Source organism: Aythya marila, assembly GCF_965140915.1.
Source record: "Aythya marila genome assembly, chromosome: Z".
In the NCBI taxonomy this organism is placed as follows: domain Eukaryota; kingdom Metazoa; phylum Chordata; class Aves; order Anseriformes; family Anatidae; genus Aythya; species Aythya marila.
In genome coordinates this window covers 88,042,872-88,057,763 of record NC_139080.1, presented here as the reverse complement: position 1 = coordinate 88,057,763, position 14,892 = coordinate 88,042,872, and positions in this window count along the sequence as shown.

Sequence of the window (14,892 nt, the reverse complement as noted above, 5' to 3'; positions counted from 1 at the left end):
TTCCAAGTACTCATTTCTATACTGCCTGCCCTTAGTTCCTTCCGGCTGCGCCTGCGCAATGTAGCCTGGTGGTCGTGGGCAGGGGTCTTTCAGGATGAAGGCAACGAGGAAGAGCAGGTTAAGCTCTCTTGACCTTTGTGGACTTTGACCTTCTGTTGGACAGTTTAGGCCTTTTTTGCTTGTCTTTGCCTTGTTTCCTGCCAACAAGTTGTTCATCCTTCCCTAATGAGTTGTTCATCCTTCCCTCACCCGTTGGCCTTGAGCGATATCTTCCTTTTTACATCTGCTGCTCATAAGGTTCTCGTCTACATCCCAGATAATTAGGATATTTTACCATATATGTAGCTAAATCCATCAATGCAAAATGGACTTCTTTACCGGATGCGGGGGGAAACCTTGTTACAAAAGATGAGGAAAAGGCGGAGGTGCTTAATGCCTTCTTTGCCTCAGTCTTGTACTGGGTCTGGCTGGAATGTTAACTTTCCCGGCAGCAGCCCATTCAGTGCCGTACTCTGTACTTGTAGCTGGAACAGCAGTGTTATCACACCAGTGTTGTGTCTACTGCTGAGCAGCAGTGGCACAGCATTGGGCCTTTCTCTAACCCTCCTAGGGGGTGGGCAAAAAGTGAGGAGAGAAACATCACTAGGGCAGTTGACCTAAACCAATCAAAGGGATATTCCATACCATGTGGTGTCACACTCAGCAATAAAAGGTGGAAACAGGAAGAAGAGGGGAGGGGTGGGCTCTCGTTGAGAAGACGTCGGTCCTCCTCTCGAACACCGGCTGCGTGCGTTGAGGCCTTGCTTCAAGGACGTGGTCAATCATCGCTCATTTGTGGGAAGTAGAGAGTAATTTCTTTCCTCTGCACTTCCATATAGTTTTCATTTATTTTGTTTGTTTGTTTTCCTCCCTTTTTCCCCTTTCCCTTTTATTTTCCCCTTAGTTAAATTGTTTACTTCATGGTAGTCTTTATTTAATTATTATAATTATTTCCCTTTAATTAAATTATCCTTATCTCAACCCGTGAGTTGTTCTTTGCTTTACTTCTCCCCCTCCTTATCTAAAGGAGGGGGAGTGAGAGAGCGGTTGTGGGGTTTAGCTGCCCAGCACGGTAAAACCACCACAGTCCTTTTTTGGCGCCCAACGTGGGGCTCGAAGGGTTGAGATAACAATAGAATTGATTAAACGCATACAACTAACACACTTGCTTGCTAGTAACCATGTTCCTTGCCCTGTTAATAATAATGGCTTTGTTCATATGTCACGCAATTCGTGTCATATTCTCCTTTCTCCTATATATCCGATCCGACCAAGTGCTACAATCTGTGTTCACTTTTTTTAATTCGTTGTGCTGCCAAGCACTGACCTTGGTTTTACTCTGGAATTCAGGCTCTGCGCTGTTATCATTTGGGTCCCATGGAAACTATCTTTCAGAGAATATTCAGAGCTACACTGCCTTCCTTTTCTCATCTGGACACCAGTTTATTAATAATATCAGGAATGGTACCTTTCCCTTCTTTCACAGTGGGCTAATTACAACAGTTTGGGAGTATTTTGAAGATCCATCTGTAACCCATGTATTGCTATTTCTAATTCTGAATAACAGGTTTCATTTTCTCTCTAAGATTAGTCGATTGTTTAGAAAACTTATTTGGGAATCTGTCCCGAAACAGTCTCGTGGTGAGTGGCACGGTGTGTGGGATGATGTTAGCAGATACCTGTCACGAGTGTCTCCTCCAATAGTTTTGAACTTCACCCCTGAGCAAGTGCTAAATCCTAAAAACTTGGTAGAATGTTTGAGAGTGGTATGTCCTGATCCTGATAATGCCGGAGAACAACAGCTTGCAGCATTGTGCTGGGTCCTGGTTTATTCCTATCAAACACTGTTTAACATCATCCAGCAACTTGAAGAGAGGGAGGAAGTCTCTGAATCTGATGACCAAGTAACACATGCTGTGGCTGACCCAGAGGACCAACCAACTATGGTATCAGTCGCCCCCATAGTCAAGTCAAAACAATGGAAACGGAGGTCAGCTCGTCTAGTAAGGGAAGAAGGCTCTCCTAAGAAGGAGGGAGAAGGGGAATTGGCAGGTACCTCTAAAGCAGAGCCGTCACAAAAACAGCAGGAAGACGAGACGGAAATCATAAAGGAATCAGAAATCACTCGATCCTTATCCCTGAGTGAGATGCGAGAAATACGAAAGGATTATGGTCGACGCCCAGGTGAACACATCCTCACTTGGCTGCTCCGATGCTGGGATGCTGGGGCCAGTAGCCTACAATTAGAAGGCAATGAAGCCAAGCAGCTGGGATCCCTCTCTAGAGAAAGGGTAATCGACAAAGTAATCGGGAGAGGAGCACAGGCCCTCAGCCTCTGGAGACGACTCCTGGCAGCTATCAAAGAAAGATATCCCCATAAGGAAGATATTGTATATCACATAGGCAAGTGGACCACTGTGGATAAAGGTCTCCAACATCTGCGGGAATTAGCTGTGCGGGAGATGATTTATAGTGATTTGGACAATGCCCAGACACCTCAAGACCCCGATGAAGTCCAGTGCACAACATCCATGTGGCGTAAATTTGTGCGGAGTGCACCAGCAGCACATGCCAGTACCCTGGCAGCAATTCACTGGGATGAGGGGATGGGACCAACAATGTATGATGTCTCCTGCCAACTTCAAAAATATGAAGACAATCTCTCTGCTCCGCTACAGTCCTGTGTCTCAGCTGTGGAGAAATTGTCTAAAGGACTTGACAAGCTTGTGGAGAAAGTATATTCCCCCTCATCTAGACAGAGTGATACTTCAGCCACTAAGAATCAGCATTCGCCTGCTCAAGGGAGAGAGTACCCAAGACGTACACCACGTGGCACCTTGTGGTTTTATCTGCGTGACCATGGGGAAGATATGAGGAAATGGGATGGTGTACCTACTTCAACCCTAGCTGCTCGGGTACGTGAACTGAAAGGAAATACAGCAGCAAGAAGAGGGGCTCCTAAGAGAAATGCTGCTCCAGTTTCTATTGGGCAGTACCCCAGAGGCAGTAGAAGAGCTGATGTTATTCTTGACCACGATGAAGGGACCTCTACCTCTCATTTGCCAGAATTTGTGCATTTGCAAGAATTAAGTGGCAGACGCTCCAGCCAGGACTAGAGGGGCCCTGCCTCTGGCCAGGTAGAGGAGAGGGATAACCGGATTTATTGGACTGTGTGGATCCGACGGCCTGGAACATCAGAACCACAGGAATACAAAGCTTTAGTGGACACTGGCGCACAATGTACCATAATGCCATCAGGCTACCAAGGGACAGAACTCACCTGTATCTCTGGAGTGACAGGGGGATCCCAACAACTATCTGTACTGGAAGCTGAAGTGAGTCTAACTGGGAATGAGTGGCAAAAGCATCCCATTGTGACTGGCCCAGAGGCTCCGTGCATCCTTGGCATAGACTATCTCAAGAGAGGGTACTTCAAGGATCCAAAAGGATACCGGTGGGCTTTTGGCATAGCTGCTTTGAGCACAGAGAAGATTAGGCAGCTGTCTACCCTGCCTGGCCTTTCAGAAGACCCTTCTGTTGTAGGATTGCTGAAGGTTGAAGAACAACAGGTACCAACTGCTACCACAACGGTGCACCGACGGCAATATCGCACCAACCGAGACTCCCTGATTCCCATCCATGAGTTGGTTCACCGACTGGAGAGTCAGGGAGTAATCAGCAAGACTCGCTCACCCTTTAATAGTCCTATATGGCCAGTACGAAAGTCTAATGACGAGTGGAGGCTAACAGTGGACTATCGAGGCCTGAATGAAGTCACGCCACCACTGAGTGCTGCAGTGCCAGACATGCTAGAACTTCAGTACGAACTAGAGTCAAAGGCAGCCAAGTGGTACGCCACAATTGATATTGCTAATGCATTTTTCTCCATCCCTTTAGCAGCAGCATGCAGGCCGCAGTTTGCTTTCACTTGGAGGGGCATCCAATACACCTGGAATCGGCTGCCCCAGGGGTGGAAACACAGCCCTACCATTTGCCATGGACTGATCCAGTCTGCACTGGAGCAAGGGGGAGCTCCTGAGCATCTTCAGTACATTGACGACATCCTCGTGTGGGGCAACACAGCAGAAGAAGTTTTTGAGAAAGGGAAGAAAATAATCCAAATTCTCCTGAAAGCTGGTTTTGCCATTAAAAAGAGCAAGGTCAAGGGGCCTACACAGGAAATCCAGTTCTTGGGGGTAAAATGGCAGGATGAACGTCGCCATATTCCAATGGATGTGATCAATAAAATAACAGCAATGTCTCCGCCAACTAGCAAAAAGGAAACACAAGCTTTCCTAGGCCTCGTGGGATTCTGGAGAATGCATGTGCCAGGCTATAGTCAGCTTGTGAGTCCTCTATATCGAGTGACTCGAAAGAGAAACTATTTTGAGTGGGGCCCTGAGCAACAACAGGCATTTGAACAAATCAAACAAGAAATAGCTCGTGCAGTAGCCCTTGGGCCTGTCCGTACTGGACCAGCTGTGCAAAATATACTGTACACTGCAGCTGGGGAGCATGGGCTCACCTGGAGCCTTTGGCAGAAAACCCCAGAAGAAACTCGAGGTCGACCTCTGGGCTTCTGGAGTCGGGGCTATCGAGGATCAGAAGCCAATTACACCCCAACTGAAAAGGAAATACTCACAGCATATGAGGGTGTTCGAGCTGCTTCAGAAGTTGTGGGTACAGAGGCACAGCTCCTCTTGGCACCGCGGCTACCTGTGTTACATTGGATGTTCAAAGAGAAAATTCCCACTACACACCATGCAACTGATGCTACATGGAGTAAGTGGATAGCGTTAATTACACAGCGGGCTCGAATGGGAAAACCCAATCGCCCAGGAATCCTGGAAGAGATTATGGACTGGCCGGAAGGCAGAGATTTCGGAGTGCCAACAGAAGAGGTAACCCGTGCTGAAGAGGCACCACCATACAATGAGTTGCCAGAAGACAGAAAGCAGTATGCGTTGTTTACTGACGGATCCTGCCGTGTGATAGGGAGCCATCGGAAATGGAAAGCTGCTGTGTGGAATCCCATACGACGAGTTGTGGAAGCCATGGAAGGGGAAGGTGAGTCGAGTCAGTATGCAGAAGTAAAAGCCATACAACTAGCCCTAGATATCGCCGAAAGAGAAAATTGGCCAGTATTGTATCTTTATACTGACTCATGGATGGTGGCAAATGCTCTGTGGGGGTGGCTGCAGCAATGGAAAGAGAGCAACTGGCAGCGCAGAGGTAAGCCTATCTGGGCTGCTACCCTGTGGCAAGATATTGCTGCCCGGGTAGAAAACCTGGATGTTAAAGTACGTCATGTAGATGCCCACATGCCCAAGAGTCGCACTACTGAAGAACATCAGAACAACAAAGAAGTGGATCGAGCTTCGAAAATTGAAGTGGCTCAGGTGGACCTAGACTGGGAACGTAAGGGTGAGCTGTTTGTAGCTCGATGGGCCCATGAAACATCAGGACATCTGGGGAGAGATGCCACTTACAGATGGGCTCGTGATCGAGGGGTGGACTTGACCATTGAGGCCATCACGCAGGTTACCCATGAGTGTGAGACCTGTGCTGCAATCAAGAAAGCCATGAAGGTAAAATCTCCCTGGAACAGGGGGAGATGGCTAGGGTTTCAATATGGTGAGGCCTGGCAAATTGACTATATCGGACCACTCCCAAAAACTCGCCAAGGCAAACGGTACATACTCACCATGGTAGAAGCAACTACTGGGTGGCTGGAAACATACCCTGTAAACCATGCCACAGCCCGAAACACTATCTTGGGCCTGGAAAGACAAGTATTGTGGCGTCATGGTACACCAGAGAGAATTGAGTCTGACAATGGGAGTCATTTCCGAAACAATCTTGTTACCTCCTGGGCAAAGAGGCATGGTATTGAGTGGGTGTACCACATCCCTTACCACCCACAAGCCTCTGGGAAGGTTGAGAGGTAAAATGGACTGTTAAAGACTATGTTACGAGCATTAGGTGCTGGGACGTGGAAACAATGGGACACAAATCTACCAGAAGCCACTTGGCTAGTTAACAATAGGGGGTCTGACAGCCGTGCTGGTCCTGCCGAAACAAAACCCCTACACACTGTGAAAGGAGCTAAGGTTCCCGTAGTGCATATAGGAAGGTGGATGGGGAAGGCAGTGTGGGTTGCTCCTGCCTTGGGAAAAGGCAAACCCACTCTTGGGATTGTCTTCGCCCAAGGACCAGGGTATACCTGGTGGGTCATGCAAAAGAATGGGGATATCAAGTGTGTGCCTCAAGGAGATTTGACATTGAGAGAAAACTAATCTATAATCTAAGTTATATGTTGTAGGAAGATGCTGTAGGATCAACAACAGGTCAACTTTGCAAGGAGCCGGGCAGTGCAACAAGGACTTGAGCTAAGCTGGTGCTGGTGTCCAGACATCCAACTCCGCGTGCCTTGAGTGGCCACTTTGGCAGATGAAGACCTAATCATCAACAGTTCTTATAAACATTTTCCAAGAAAGACCTATGGAATGAAAAGATACACCTGCCTATCCTGTCCTGTTAAATCCTTGTCCTGTTAAAGTACAAGGGATAATGATGAGAATGCTTGTATGCTAAAGTATGGGGATCTGAGTGTGACACAAATGTTATGGAATAAGGGGTGGAGGTTGTACTGGGTCTGGCTGGAATGTTAACTTTCCCGGCAGCAGCCCATTCAGTGCCGTACTCTGTACTTGTAGCTGGAACAGCAGTGTTATCACACCAGTGTTGTGTCTACTGCTGAGCAGCAGTGGCACAGCATTGGGCCTTTCTCTAACCCTCCTAGGGGGTGGGCAAAAAGTGAGGAGAGAAACATCACTAGGGCAGTTGACCTAAACCAATCAAAGGGATATTCCATACCATGTGGTGTCACACTCAGCAATAAAAGGTGGAAACAGGAAGAAGAGGGGAGGGGTGGGCTCTCGTTGAGAAGACGTCGGTCCTCCTCTCGAACACCGGCTGCGTGCGTTGAGGCCTTGCTTCAAGGACGTGGTCAATCATCGCTCATTTGTGGGAAGTGGAGAGTAATTTCTTTCCTCTGCACTTCCATATAGTTTTCATTTATTTTGTTTGTTTGTTTTCCTCCCTTTTTCCCCTTTCCCTTTTATTTTCCCCTTAGTTAAATTGTTTACTTCATGGTAGTCTTTATTTAATTATTATAATTATTTCCCTTTAATTAAATTATCCTTATCTCAACTCGTGAGTTGTTCTTTGCTTTACTTCTCCCCCTCCTTATCTAAAGGAGGGGGAGTGAGAGAGCGGTTGTGGGGTTTAGCTGCCCAGCACGGTAAAACCACCACAAGTCTTTAGCGGCAATATCGGTTGTTCTCTGGATACCCAGTACCCTGAGCTGGTGGAAGGGGATGGGGAGCAGAATGTGGCCCTCACTATCCATGAAGAAATGGTTGGCGACCTGCTACGGCACTTGGATGTGTGCAAGTCAGTGGGGCCGGATGGGATCCACCCGAGGATACTGAGAGAACTGGCGGAGGAGCTGGCCAAGCCGCTTTCCATCATTTATCAGCAGTCCTGGCTATCGGGGGAGGTCCCAGTTGACTGGCAGCTAGCAAACGTGACGCCCATCTACAAGAAGGGCCGGAGGGCAGACCCGGGGAACTATAGGCCTGTCAGTTTGACCTGAGTGCCAGGGAAGCTCATGGAGCAGATTATCTTGAGAGTCCTCACGCAGCACTTGCAGGGCAACCAGGCGATCAGGCCCACTCAGCATGGGTTTATGAAAGGCAGGTCCTCCTTGACAAACCTGATCTCCTTCTATGACAAAGCGACGTGCTTAGTGGAGGAGGGAAAGGCTGTGGATGTGGTCTACCTTGACTTCAGCAAGGCTTTTGACACCATTTCCCAAAGCCTTCTTTTTCTCTCCCTCTTCTGTGACTGAAGCGGCATTGAGGCACACATTCCCCATGATGGCCTTTTCCGTATCCTTGCTGTATCTTGTGCTGTCTCAGTGGTCCTTGCAAACACCACAAGGTAGCTTATAACTCATGAAATGCAAGCAATCCATGCTCAGTCCAGTCTCACATTTCCCAAAAGTTAAGTTCTTTCTGCCCAGCTTACAAACACTGCCTCTCCATTTCCCCCATCTGCAACATGTTCTGTACAGTTATCCATTTCTTAGTGAACAGCGCTCGCTTCTGACTTAGGTGAATTCAGGTCTGTGCCAGGTTTTGCAGCATGTACCTCATTGCACGGAACTTCAACAACTTTCTTCATAACCTTCAGCTCACTGGGATGAGGGGTTTCTCTGCGCTGTAGGCCCTACCGAAGAAAAAGCACTCATGCAGAGCATGACATTTAACAATCAGAGGAATACGTGTCATACCTCAAGATTGAATCAGTTCAAATGACATGTTTTATCAGACCACTAGAGCCCAAGCTGGACATGAACAAAACGTCACAGAATCTGATGTGGACTTCTCTGCTATTACAGTGTGCAGCTGGGTACAGGACTTCATTCTGGTCTAACCAAAGCTCGCACAAGTTTGGTAGCACTCCCAGAGTTATCTGGCTGTAACAGAGCAGGGCAGTAGCAGTGTCACAGCAGTAGCAGTGTCAGTCCTTTCCAGGGGAGAAACTGCTCTAGGATATTCCAAATCACACTAAAACTCTGCAAAACTCGATGTTACTGCTTTCACACCTCCTACAACCATTCACCAAATGGTTTATGAAACTAACATTTTGGTGTGCCACAATACTGCAGCAAATATGTTTGGAAGTGTCTGGGTTAGCATACTGGCTGCGGAAGCTCCCAACAGGAAACATGGAAGACAACAGGAAGGACTGTCCAGTAGCAAGGTTTTGGAAATGCTGGACCCACAGTAGAAATGTGTCTTTCTCCCCCTCCTCCCAGACATGAATAAAAGCTTTTGGTTAACACTGACAATCCCAACATGATATAGCAGCGCTATCAGCAATGGTAGACGTGTTCATAGTATTGCTCCTTTTGTTACCTGTAAACACAACACACACTGATGAGTGTTTGGTTTAGGAGTTAAAGCACCACTCGAGTGCTGTTCAAGCATCAGCCAACTGTTCTCACAAGCAGGCTGCAGCTTTGTGCATAGGAAGCTGCAAAATCTCTTCTGTCGCCCATTTTAGTTGGCTTTCTGCCAAAAAGCATTTCAGAACATTAAGAACAGGGTTCAGTAACAACTTGATCCACAACTGCAAAGGTAAATATCACTGGATTTCCCCCAGTGTCAAGACGAGCTGTAATTCAAGATTATGCACTGGCTCTCAGCGTACTTAGGTTTAGGCTTGGGTTCAGAGCCCTCCATGGAGGCACCCACCACATGCTAGGCTGACATCACTGTCAGGAACAACATGGAATGGTCCTGTACTTTCTAAAGGAGAAAATAAATTATGAAGGGAAATGCAGAAAGTCAGCCCAGCAGAAGTGAAAAACGACAGCTGGTGGCAGTGAAACACAGCAGAGAAATAAAGTACCAGACAAGAATTTCATTGGAAAGGAAAGATCTTTAGGCAGCTAGATAGCAACAAAGAATGCCTCAGAGCAAAGGGGCTTGGAAAAAGCAGAGCAAGGTGTGTATAAGTGTAGTAGAAAGTGAAACAGGGCCAACACGCAAAGAAAACATTACACTGGGAACAATGACTAGGCCATCCTGGGCAGATCAGAATCTTCCCAAACAACCTGAGGGTCTACTTCTTTGCATTTCAGACAAAACAAAACAAAACAAAACAAAACAAAACAAGAAACACTTCCAAAAAGGTACAGATGCTACCCCTACCAACCACCCATATTCCCTCCCCACCATGCCTCACCTACCAGTAATTCCAGGTCATTAGCACCAAGGTCCAACTGTTCTAACTTGACAAGGAATGAGAGTGAACTGCAAGATACAAGGAATATAAAGGGGAAAAGAGAGGAAGAGGAAGAGGAAGAGGAAGAGGAAGAGGAAGAGGAAGAGAGAATGAGAGAGAGAGAGAGAGAGAGAGGAAGGAAGGAAGGAAGGAAGGAAGGAAGGAAGGAAGGAAGGAAGGAAGGAAGGAAGGAAGGAAGGAAGGAAGAGAGGAAGAAGGAAGGAAAGAAGGAAGGAAAGGAAAGGAAAGGAAAGGAAAGGAAAGGAAAGGAAAGGAAAGGAAAGGAAAGGAAAGGAAAGGAAAGGAAAGGAAAGGAAAGGAAAGGAAAGGAAAGGAAAGGAAAGGAAAGGAAAGGAAAGGAAAGGAAAGGAAAGGAAAGGAAAGGAAAGGAAAGGAAAACTAATAATACTGTGTACAAACAAGTGATGTACAATGCACCCGCTGACTGATGCCCAGGCTATCCCTAAGCAGCCAGACCCCCCACCCTGTCCAGCCCCCCATATAATTGTTCAGCATGATGCCATATGGTGTGGATTAGCCCTTTGGCCAATTTGGGTCAGCTGTCCTGGGTTTGTCCCCTCCCAGCTTCTTCTTCACCCCAGCCTGCCTGCTGGCAGGACGGAGCAAGAACCTGAGAAGTCCTTGGCTTAGTGTAAGAACTGCTCTGCAACAATTAAAACATCAGGGTGATACCAACGTTAGTCTCATACTAAATCCCAAACACAGCTCTGTAACCTGCCCTGATACTGACATCAGGCTGACGGGCCTGTAATTCCCTGCAAAGTCCTTCCAGCCCTTCCTGTTGCCTGGAGGCACGTCTGCCAGCCTGCAGTCCACTGGGGCCTCCCTCATCCCAGTGGGCAGCAGAAGAGACCTGCTGCGCTCCTCTCTTGCCACGGGAGCCCCACGGCTCCCACTGTCCCCCCAGGCCACAGTGAGCTCCACAGCCCTTCCAAGGAGGCAGGAGCAGCTGGTGCAGCAAGGCTGCCTCTGCCCTCCGCAAGCAACCTCAGGGCCCCATATACAACAGCCTGGCAGCATGGCTCTTACCCTCCAAACCGTCACACAGGTAGTCATTGTGGGCTTACATATGATGTTACAAGCACCCTGAAGTCCATAGCACTAATATCTACCTCTCTGTGAATATAACAGGCCATCAAATTATGGTCCCTTCATTTCGTATTTCATGTTAACAGTTAGTATGTCACTCAGTAGTCATGTAACTTATTTCTCTTGAGACCTAAGACAATATTAAATTACATCTCATGCTTCTTCTATATTTGTCAAGGTGGGTGATTTATGGACTAATGAACACATTTCATGTGAACTTTTACAATATTCACCTCAGTTTCATTTCCATACTCAATATGATGTTCATGAAGGTGCATGACTACAGGATTGCTTTTCTCCAGTTAATTAGAATTCAGAGCATTTCTCTAGGTTAAAAGCAAAGAGTATGCAGCCACTTATGTTAAAATTGTTGCCCTGATTTTCACTGCTAGTGATTTCAAATTCTTTTCAGGCTAATTGGTCTGCTTTTCACATTACTTAGCTTTCATCATCCCTTTGCACTTCATTTATAACATATTCATTTTTTATATATCAGAATCCTACTCACTGCACTTTAGAAAACAGTCTTCCTGGCAGGGGAGAAGGAACAGAGGTCTATGAAATAGGATATAGCTAATGATGTAATTAGCAGTATACCAAGCTAGTACCAGACCCAAAGGATTATAAAGTTTATAAATGTTTATAAATCTAGTTATCTGATTAATTTTATATTTTGGCTTTTGGTTTTGGTTGGATGGTTTATTGGTTGGTTTGGTTTGGTTTAGCTTGGTTTTGTTGTTGTTTTGTTTTGTTTTTGAGAAAGCCTGAGAAAGTCATAATTTTGATGAGGCTGAAACTCATGAGTGGTATATGGATAACTTTTCAGCCCAGGGAGGTTTGCATCTCTTTTTCCAGTGAGCTATTCATTCAAGAATAGCTCTAGAATAGTTGAGCTATTGATCAGTGTCCAGGTGATTTTTTATATTGTTTTTGCAGATGTGGAGGGATGAGGCATGTGCTACAGGGTAATGGATGCAGTGGAGTTCTCTGTAAAGGTGATCTAGTGTATAGTGTTGGAGAGAAGGCACTACAGTTGGTGACTACATGAAAATAGTTTTTGCTTGTTTGGAAGCTCTCTACAGGTACCTCAAAGGAGGCTGTAGCAAGGTGGGGGTTGGTCTGTTCTCCCACGTGCCTGGTGACAGGATGAGGGGGAATGGGCTAAAGTTGCGCCAGGGGAGTTTTAGGTTGGATCTTAGGAAGAACTTCTTTACTGAAAGGGTTGCTAGACATTGGAACAGGCTGCCCAGGGAAGTGGTGGAGTCACCATCCCTGGAAGTCTTGAAAAGACATTTAGATGTAGAGCTTAGGGATATGGTTTAGTGGGAACTGTTAGTGTTAGGTCAGAGGTTGGACTCGATGATCTTGAAGTCTCTTCCAACCTAGAAATTCTGTGATTCTGTGTGATTCTGTGAAGATGCAAAGCAGGGCATGAAGTGGAATGTCAGCACCAGAGCCTACCTGAGCAAGTTAAGTGATGACCACCATGTTGAAACAGAGGTTATTTATTTGAGGGACTGGTGTGGCAGTTTTAAGTATTTCCCGTTTGGGTATTACAGGTGATGCCCAGTCCTCAGTGTGGGAGAATTATCCTTGGGGCAGGTGAATGGTTTGGGTAAAGGAGTGGGAGAGAGGAATCGCGGGAGGTAGATGCAGAGAATAGTCAGACTTGCTAGTGTCTCTGATAAGCACTGGCCTTGGGCAAGGTGGGAGTTGAGCAGCCTGCTTCCACTTCTCTCTTATACAGATGTTGTGGATGGAGGTCTGTAGGCTTGGTATGAGAGGCTACTGAGGGACGGTGTCTTGCCATATGAGGATGGTCCTTATCTGGCAGCAGAAGAGAATCTTGAAGGCCATGGTGCCTGGAGTGAAACCTTTCATTTGATTATTTGTAAAATGAATCTTAATGAAATACATGCTAAACATACATATCTTTACTATTTGACTCTCCACACAAATCATGCTAGACATCACTCCAGGGAAGGGAACAGATAATGTAAGGATATAAAGGAAATGGTTTTAGTGTTAGGAAAAAGCGTTGGTGTTAGCATTAGTTGATAAAGTGAGAGGAATGTCATAAAAGAGCTGGGGGGAGAAAGAAGAGATTGGAAAGCTGGAAGAGGTAGGTGAAAGGCTGGGCTCCTTCGTCTCCACCAAGACAGGGATGCCTTGTTGGTAAGCTCTGCACCTTCATCTTTTGGAGAGGAATACCTGAGATAGCATTTTGCTAGCACTGTTATCAGATATGAGCGCTATTGCAGAAAGGGTGTTTATCAAAAACAATTCCAAATCTCATATAGAAAATAGAATCATAGAATCATCCAGGTTGGAAAACACCTCTAAGATCATCTAGTCCAGTCCCATCTGTCACCTTATTAGAAGTTTTCAACTTTGTGAAACTGTCTCAGTGAAAGTTGTTGGCAGGGCTCTTAAACAGGCAAGTGTTTGACTTTGATAGGCACCTTTCAATGTGACACAGATCCTACTCCCACTCCACCTAGGTCTCCCACAAAAAGTTATTTACAACAGAAGCCATTTTATATCTCATGGTATATCTCTACTTCCTTTGGCAGTGTGAGAAAAATCTCAATTAATTTTCTTCAGACAGGATCTTCTGCAAAGCTATTTTATTTGTGATTGGAATGGCGGAAGTCCTGTCAATTAAGAGTGCATTTTAGTAAACAAATCATAACCTTTTATTCCCTATTACCCGACGCCTGATCACCTCCCCTGTTTCCTCATTGACTGAGTACTACAGGTTCACAAGCTACCCAACACTCCTCTATAGCATATATGTACAATTTTCCTTTCTTTCTTTTTTTTTTTTTTTTCCAACCCTTTAATTTCTCCTTTCTTATGTTTTGAGAATTTGTGATCTTTGTTTTACTATTCTCACACTGCTCATCCTATTTTTCTCAAGCTTCTACCTTGTTCTGGAACAGTGAGGGGCCTTCTACTGTCCACTTACCTACTTTGCATTTCTCCTTGTTATGACTCCACAACTACCTTTGAATACAGAAAACTAGTTCTCTACTGCAAAAACACAACTTAGTTTCTCACAGCAGCCTTTTCACACACTCACTCACAACGGAAGTCTGTACTCTCTCTGTCTCCAAATCCTAACCCTAACTCTGAACTTTCTGTGAAACAAAACAATTTGTGGACTTTGACTGATTCCAAAGTGCTGCCCATACAGCAGGGCCCCACGTGCCCCAAGGCTCCAAGAGCCCTGCTGGCATATCATAGTGGGACTGGCTCTGGTCTGCACTCAGCTCACAACCACAAGATGTGTGCTGCTGTGTCCCCAACCCCAAAGGCACATCCTTTGAAAGTCCCTTCACAGTCACACTAACAATGGGAGTCTGTGTTTTCTCTCTCTCCAAACCCTAAGCCTAACTCTAGACAGTGCCCAGGTCCAACACACACCACACACAGCACTTCCATGAAATGCTGCTTGCAGTGGAAGCAATTTATTTAGTAGCCCTTGATTTCCTTTGGCAGCCTTTTAATGAAATTGCTCACAATGGGAGTCTGGACTTTCTCTGTCTCTCTCTAAACCCTAACCCTAGCCCTAGACATTGCCTAGATCCAAGAAACATTTCACCTAGTGCTCCCAAGAAAAATTGCTCGCAACAGAATCTTTTGGTAGCCCTCCACTTGCTTTGGCAGCACTCTCACAACTTCAGTCTCAAGGGGAGTCTGTGCTTCCTTTCTTTCCAAACATAAGGACAGGGCTAAGACAGCTCCCAGGTCAAACATTCGTCCTAGCAAGAGCTCCCATGAAAAAGTGTTCCCATCTGAAGCATTTGGTAGCCCTCAACTTCCTTTGGCAGCCCTTTCACAACCTTAGTCCTAGAGAGAGTTTGACCTTTCTCTCTCAAAACCTTA